Genomic DNA, 8,530 nt, shown 5'->3' with positions numbered 1-8,530 from the left:
ATGGGCGGGGGGGGGGGGGGGCAGCATCTCCGGGGCGGTGGGATGGGCTTTGACATGAAACAGGAGCGATGAGTCCCAGTCACACCTGTATGAGGCAGAAGGTGAAAGTGTTGGGCTACATTCCTTACACTCTTCCATTTAGTTAAACACAAGGAATGTACTGTATGCTGTACATATGCAAAACAGCAAGAAACTGTGAGTGTGTGCAGATGCTAGCAGTTACAGGCACTTGCATGTATCTTGCAGACAAAAGATCTTGTTGACAAAAAAAAAAAAAAAGGGGGTTTATTTGAACTTCGAACACTGACAAAGCACTCACAGGCCTGTGACTGTATTCTCAGAGAGGTTTGGAAAGAAGTCAAGCTGCTGCGTTGGTGTGTAAGCATGACAGAAATAAAGAGTGTGAGTGCACAATAAGTAAATGAAGTTTCCTGGCACATCTGCCCGCGTTGTGCCACATTTTGCACACAGCGTTGCCCTGCGGGATCATGGGAGAGAGAAAGGAGGGATGGACAGGACGGAAGAATGCCAGGAATGACGGGTGAGCTCAGCCCCGGCAGGTCTGTGCAGCGACAGCATGCGCAGTGAACTCCAAGAAAGGTATTAGAAATGGCCCGGGGACACGTCTTTCCCTTTGCCTCTGCACAAAGAACTTGCTACTGATAAAACCACATTTAATCAACTCACACACCCGTTCTTCCATGCTGTCTCCATCTGAACCTCCCAGATTTCAGCTGTCAAAAAAAAAAAAAATAGGGCAAGTGATGCATCTTTGAGTCGCGGCACTGGATCAATGAGTTTTGTTAGACTTTGTGGTCCCTCAAACACCTGCACATTTTAAAATCAAACCCTGAATTATCCCAAACGTTTACATTCACACTTTGCCTCTGTAAGTGAATTCACTGATCAAGGTGATTGTTGAAAACGAATTGATCTTTCTGGAATACTTCGCAATTTTGATAACTCGTATGACCGGAAATTAAGTGCTATATGGAAATGCTATATTGCAAATATAGCAGCTGTGAGTCGTGATCTACCACTGAACTCTTTGTTGGGATGGTGAGCTGTATTTTTCCAAATCACTGACGCAAGCCAGCCGATTGTGATTAGGTCTTTTACTGACTTAAGAAACCTCTGGATCTAACTTTTCGCAGACTTAGGAGCTGGTTTAAGTTCAACAACGTTTGGAGAATTGGAGGAGACGGACAACGTAACAACGTTGAGTTAAGACTGACGTGCCCATTCATTCTCAAGCATTTTCTCTGAGTCTAGCCCCCTGGATGTTACTACGTAGACAAGGAGGAGAACTCACTCGCATCTTTCAAGTCCTGATCGAGGCTGTGTGTGCAGCTGACAACAGTTGTGGTAATGACCATGATCGAGGCCAAGGCCGTGAAGTTGATCAAGATTTTCAACCAGTCATTCCAATGGACAACTGGAATTTCTCTAACGCGTTGAAGCGACTCTATGACAGTGTTTACAAAATGTTCAGTTGGTTTGACAGTGACCTTCAGAAACAATACCTTCATCCTAATGGGAATATATATATATATATATATATATATGCAATGTTGGAATTTAAGAGCTTTAATGGCATAATGAAGGTTTCAAAGTGTATCTCTTGGTCCTGGAGCATAGTCAACATACAAACTCAATCTAAACAGTACAAAATATGCAATTCATCCTTTAATCAGGCTGGACCACCGACTCTGCAAATACAGTTCTACTGAGTTGAACTTGTCTGTGGATCGTTAGCATTCAATTTAATCCCTTTGATGCACTACAGGTCACCAGAGAATATCTAAGGCTACAAATAAGAAATTACTCACGAACACAGTCTTTGGGCTAACCACTAGTTTTCAGATCCATCTGTGCAAACCATACACACCCTCTCACTGAGGCTGAGAGTCTAGCCTGGCTCAAGACCGTGGGTTGCAATCTATCATGGGTCACTTTAAGTAAAGACGAAGGTAGGAGGTGGAGAAGGGACATAAAACAACCCTCTGAAAAGCTCAAGATTAAAGGGACCACTGCCTGTCCCTTGTTGTGTTATTAATGCCGAAATTACTAATTATACGGCCTCAGATGTTTTTAAGTCTTGGTTCATGATGCAGCAATTTAACTTGTTTGGGGCAGATAACTGATCAAAGAGGAACGCCCGCCTGGGTCGTAAAGGGGAAGGTTGAAGGCCTTGCAACGATGAGTTGAGAAAAAGACATGACTCTGCTTCCATAAACTATAAACAGTTTTGTGAGGTACGTTGTCTCGTCTTTTGTGACCTTTCTGTACCTGTTTTCTTCTTCCCCTTTACTTCAGTTCAGAATGTTTAGGCAACTCCAGTTCAAATGCAAATGATTGTCAATGAAAGTGAAATGACTTTTACTTCATAGTCCACTGAATAACAATGACAATGCACTTCATGAATCCAACCCATATTTTTCCTTAAAAGACAGTAGTGTAACAAACTTTGTCTATTGCTTATAATTGTAATCAGTTTCACTTTTACTCTGGTACATTATCAATAAAAGAAAATGATTAAAGCCATTTTTAGGGTATCAAAACATTCCATTTGTTTTGCAGGAGTTTGTGTTTCTCGAATCCGTACAACAGGGATAGGTTGCAAAGTTAGCACAAACCAATTGTTTGAAGGGCCATGGTAATGAGAATACGACCTTACTTGAACTGTAAATAATCCCTCAGAGCCTACAGCAACACACTAGGTATTCCCTACAAATCACAATTTTCTGTAACGGTCAAGTTTCTTGACGGGTGTTACGTCCCCAAGCTGGTCTAGGATAAAGGGAGGTAACATAATACTAGGTGACAAATGTGAGGAGTCATTGTAGGTGCAAAAGCTCAAACATTTATTGCCAGAACAAAGAGCAACTTAACTCCAGGGAGAGCAAAAGCCAACACGACAAACCAAACAACACTGAGAAGAAACAAAAATCTGATCCAACACCATCACCAAAGAAAAGGTTACAATTCCAATGCTTCCTACCTCAAACAAAAAAACAGCACAAAAAAGAGTGTTGAAAACAAAATGGCAGCCTCTCCCACCAACAGAGCTTTCTGGCAGAGACAAAAGAAAACAAACTATGATCAGTAACTGAAACGTAGAATCAAACATAAGCTTCTCCAACGCAACTCTCGTGTGAGCAAGGAGACAAAGGGTTTCGATACAAACAAGAAAGCAGGCAGCATGTGGCAGAGAAGGAGACGTGCTTGCTTTCTCAGTCCTTTTATGCTCCAGGTAAGTCGAGGCTGGACTGATTGAGGACATGTGATGATCTGCAGCCAATTGGGAGGGGCTGAGGACCCCCAAAGCCTGAGGAACGGCATTACATTCACTTATGGAGGGGAATGTATAATAGAGATTAACAGAGGTATGTCTTATTTAATATGGAAAACAACAACAACAACAACAACATTGAAATAGATGAAAAACAGCAGATGGCTGAATGTTGATGAGGCCTTAAGTCATTCCTGTATTCCTGTCACCATTTTTGGAGGTGGGCACAGTGGGTGGGACGGGCTTTCCAGCAGTCCCAGAGAATGCATGACGGATGAGGAAAGAATGCAAAGATAAACCAAACATAAATGGCGCATTAAGTACATCCCTTTGTTTGGGGGCAACAATCAAGATACCATCCAATCCGCAGATGTGCTGCCTTTTTTGGGGAAACATTCTTCTTTGCAATTGTTCATTTAGCATATAGAGATTTGAGAAAAATGACGATCTCTGTCCAAAGGTTAGAAATTTCCGCCTACCAGCACCAGCAAAGCTCATCTGCATTCATTTTTGTACCTCTGTACACTTTGGACACATCACCAGTCATTGCTGCTCCTAATATATAGTTCACATTGAGCCCAGTACGGTCTAAATATCTACAAACATTTTGCCGTCCTCCACTTTTCCACTTGGTGTTCTAGAACTTCTTCTTTGGGAAAACCGTCGGACCAGAGGGGTTAGACCTCTTCCATATATAGCCTCTCTTATGAGGACATGTTTGACCCTTGCTGATCAATATTTTAGTAAATTGCTCCTTGTGTCACTCCCCATCTCCCAAGATGACAAGGACGTGATCATGGTATGTGTGAGTGTGTGGGTGTGCTGAGATAAAGTGAATCCGTCAGCGGAACCATTGCATTTCTCTCCCCCATCTCATTCCCTGTCAGGCTTCAAGAAAGTGGAACTCAAATCCAGTGAAGCAAGTGTCAACTTAGGTCGAGTGGAACATGTTGCAAGTGGTGTTAAAAGCATGTACTTGTTGGCCTCTGCTCTCAATAATTAATGTGTGGAGGCCCACAAAAGATGATCCCTGTTTCCTCTTTGATCCTTCCCCGGTGGAAGAGGGCATGAATTACTAACACAGATCAAACTGCTGTGCTCGGGCAGATCAAGTATTTGTAAAGAAGCTGAAAGGACTTTATACAAGAGAGGCCCTATGAGATAATGTGGATGTGCCTTGCATGTTCCCTGTTCCTGTCACATTAAATTTTTATCTGGAGTAAAGCAATTCTACAAGGTTTAGTTATCTAAAGGCGAGACCTATCTTTAGGCCAGAAATGTCTTGAGTAAGAGTTTAAAAAAAAAAGAAAGATGTCTTCATAAAAGTTTGAGGGGAAATATTTGCAACTAGGAAAAAAAAGAAAAGAAATAGCGAGCATGTGCTGTAGTCCTCAATCTTCTGGATAATGTACTTGAATTTAATTGGAGGCCTGTGAACAAATCAGTCAACAACAAATCATCATCTGATTTAACCTTAGAGGGTTGGTCTGCTTCGGCTAATTAGATTAAACTATCCACTTGTGTGGTCCCGTCTGATCTAGCCTCAACTGGGGCATCTATGCTGATGTGGCATACCTAGAACGGCAGTCGGCGAATGCAATGCTTCCAAACTTAAATGTAACATGCATTCATGAGATGACCCTACTGAATGTGTAGTGACTATTCAGAGTGTGCAATGCATTAGAAAAAAATGCACTTACTAATATTACTTTGCTCAAAAATGCCCTCAGAAATTGATAGCATTCTGGCATCTTGGCAGCAACTAATAACATTATGGACAAATTGCAGAACCTACACATAAGCAAATTATAATCCCCGTTGCCATTAGCGTATTTAATGCACATCTGAAAAGGCTAATGGAAACTGCAAAACTGTTTTTTTTTTTTTGTTGCTTTAGCCTTTTTTTTTTTCAAAAAAGAGTCAATAACCATTGTGGGAGATAGAAACACGTTTTCCAAATAAGTTAACTCACATGACTGATAAGGTGTTTTCTACTTCTAGAGAAGAAGAAGATTTGCTACATTTCAAAGGTTTGCTTCAAATTCACTTGCTGTTTGCTGCGTGTGGCATGCACACACAGCAAATGTGGATTACTGTGATGATACACAATTCAATATTTTTTTTCTTTTTTGCCTGAGTTTACTTGTAGGGACTGGTCCCGCACATTTGCTCCTTTCAACCCACCCTTGAGGGAAAAGGCAATGAGAACATTTATTCCTCATCAAGCTTGTAGCAGCTGGCTGCCTGTCTGTCTCATTATCTTTGGTTTTCCTACCTATCTTTCTTTCCAATCTGCGGTGCTGTCTTTCTCACTCACCCGAAACCCTGCCGGTCCCTTTCTCCGTCTCTTGTCTAACGACCCTACCTAATTGGCTCAGGTGACTGATGACACAGCCCACGGTCTCCATGTTTTGGAGACGTCGAGAAAGACGGACAACAGCCACCAGATCTGTTGGCATTTTTATTCACAAAATGCAGAGACACACCCAAACGAATGCACACATGACTGCAAGTCGTGAACGCTTGCATGCACAAATGCTCATACACAAATATGCTTTCTGCTGCTATTGCAAAAATCACATCTTCCCAGAAGTTACAAAAACGCTGATTCAGCGGCGGACCGCCCATCGGTGGGGCACCTGGACATTTCCCTGGAGGCCTGAAGACTATTGTCTTATTGACATAATATAATTGCAACCTATAGGGTTTCCACTTTATGGTACACATGTAGCCTCCCCTTTCTCCTGTAATAAGATTAAGTCGATTATATATATAATTATATTGATAATGAACACGATGGATACATTGGCCAAATCTGTAACTTGTCTGTTAACCATGACATCAACTAAATTAAGTTCAATTTTTATTTGTATGGCGCCAAATCACAACATACATGATCTCAAGGCACTTGCACATAGTGAGGTCGGGAACTTACAATATTAGAACCCAACGGTTCCCACATTGAGCAAGCACTCGGTGACCTTGGAGAAAAACAACAACTCCCTTTTAATAGGAAGAAACCTCCAGCGGAAGTGGGCGGCCATCTGCCTCGACCGGTTGGGAGAGGAGAGAAATGGGCGAGAGAGGAGAGGTGGGTAGTGAGAGGGGAGAAGAAGAGACAGAGACCAGGAACAGGATTGTTTGAACCACGGCCATCATCATCAGCATATGAAATCAGCTCATAGGGATAGAATCCTAAACTAGCGGTCTGATGGTTTGTGTGAGGGTGGCCTGGAATGGAGTCAAAAATTTGTTTCAGTCCACCCCTGCTCTGATAACAGTTTGAACGCCGTGGTCTAGTTGCTTGTAGGAATATGCAACAATGGTGCCTTTAATTGGTCTGTTTACCGTGAGGATAGCTGAGCTATTAAAATGTTTTTCGCCGGCAAACTCCGAGTAATTCGGGTTGAGATTAATGAATTGTTGACAATTTGGTATGCGGCGCCGAGAACCAAAGTTTGTCGGCTTCTCAAATGAGTTTCAACACGCCGTCGACTCATAATGCGGCGGCTCTATATGTCTTCGTGCTTTGCGCGCTGAAGACGCGCGTTACTGCGCGTCACTTGCACGCATGGTGAGTGTCCGCTGAGGCGTCTCTTCAAAACGACCTGACCCTGTCCATGAAATCGTTACAGAATGTTTAACAAGTGATGCAAACTTGCTAGTTCATGCAAAGGGATCGCAACATAATAAATCTCAGTCAGCAGCTAAATGTTGTTTCAGGTCATATCTGGAGTCACTTTGGGACCTGCTCTCTATCAAAATAACAGCCACTGTTCAAATAAACCAAACACACAAGCCCGGGCCTGACGTCCACAGGCATGAGCTACTCGCATGGAGATTAATGTTTTCTTTTTCTTTTTTTTTCTTTTGAGTAATTTAATATTGTATTTGTCAAGGATCATAATATCTGTTGAGGCTCTGAAAAAGTTATATGAGCATCTGGCATTCATTTCTTCACATGTGACGGGAAATCATTAAATCAGAAAAGAGAGTTGAGCAATTTGATTAATTTATGTACATACTTCTTTATGTCTCTGCAATAGGGATGATCAGATGACCCTTTTTTTTTTCCTGGCTGCCACTTAATCCTTCTGGTGGAGGAGCCCAGCAGGGATGTCTGAGCAGAAGTTACTCAACCTCGATTTAGTCCATTGTCAACACATAATGTGAGAATACATACACTCGCCCCGTCACCTCAATGTGTGTGCCCACACAAAGGAAACACACATGCTTGCATGAACAAACACACACACATGCGTTAAACACATGGTGTTGCCATGCAAGTACACGTCCACATATAAACTATTTATACATGTAGAGAGGGAGATGAAGAGAGTGTCCTCTTTAATCTGGGCACGGAAAGATGCACCGTGCATGCTAAACTCAACGTACAGATGGTGCAGCGGAGAGGAGGAGGGAGAGAGGCCGGAGTGGGATGTGAGCAGCAGTATGGATAAGAATAGAACCGCATGGCTCTGAAATAGCACCTTTTTACAGCACATCTGTTTACTTTGAAAGTGTATCTCTTGCATTCTTACACTTGACTTGGTGACTTCATAACTTCCCTCAGGGCACAGAATATGTAAGTGAGTCGGGACACTCAACCGGATTTCTCTCTGCACGCAAGCAGCAACTGGTGAGGAGGGATCTGAATGGTCTTATCTGGTCTGAGCATGTCTGAAGGTTACTCCCAAAAACAAAAAAAGAGTTAATAATGATTGTAGTAATCAGCTGATGTACAATCAAAAGGCAATCACTACAATAACTTCAATTCCAATATACAAATAGTATTTTAGTGTGGAAAAAATAAAATCTGAAATATGTTCTTCTTAGCCAAGCTTCTCCCTTAAAACCTTTATAACTTTAAGGCATGAGAAACAAACGAGACCCAATTAAAGGAGTCATTTAAAGGATCCGTCTATCTTTTCATTGTTTAGATCATCTCCACATACATATGGGGGAAAAAAGACATAACGTATATAGAAAAAAAAACTAAATCATCTCCAATAATGTCATTATTCTCTTGGTTTGGGCAAGGAGAACACTGATTAATACAAGAAATCATGCATTGCAAAATTAAGGTAAGAATTGGAGGAGAGGAAGATGCACGGTTGGGTTGCAATGAGACAGAGGTTTCAAACTGTGAGGTAATGGAGACTTGAAGGGGAGACATGACAGGAGACAGGTGAGGCTTCGGATGAGGTGCGTGAGGGGAATTGCACAAGATGACAGCGA

The sequence above is a fragment of the Scophthalmus maximus genome, chromosome 14, assembly GCF_022379125.1.
Source record: "Scophthalmus maximus strain ysfricsl-2021 chromosome 14, ASM2237912v1, whole genome shotgun sequence".
Lineage (NCBI taxonomy): Eukaryota > Metazoa > Chordata > Actinopteri > Pleuronectiformes > Scophthalmidae > Scophthalmus > Scophthalmus maximus.
Note: the sequence above shows the minus strand (reverse complement) of the source record.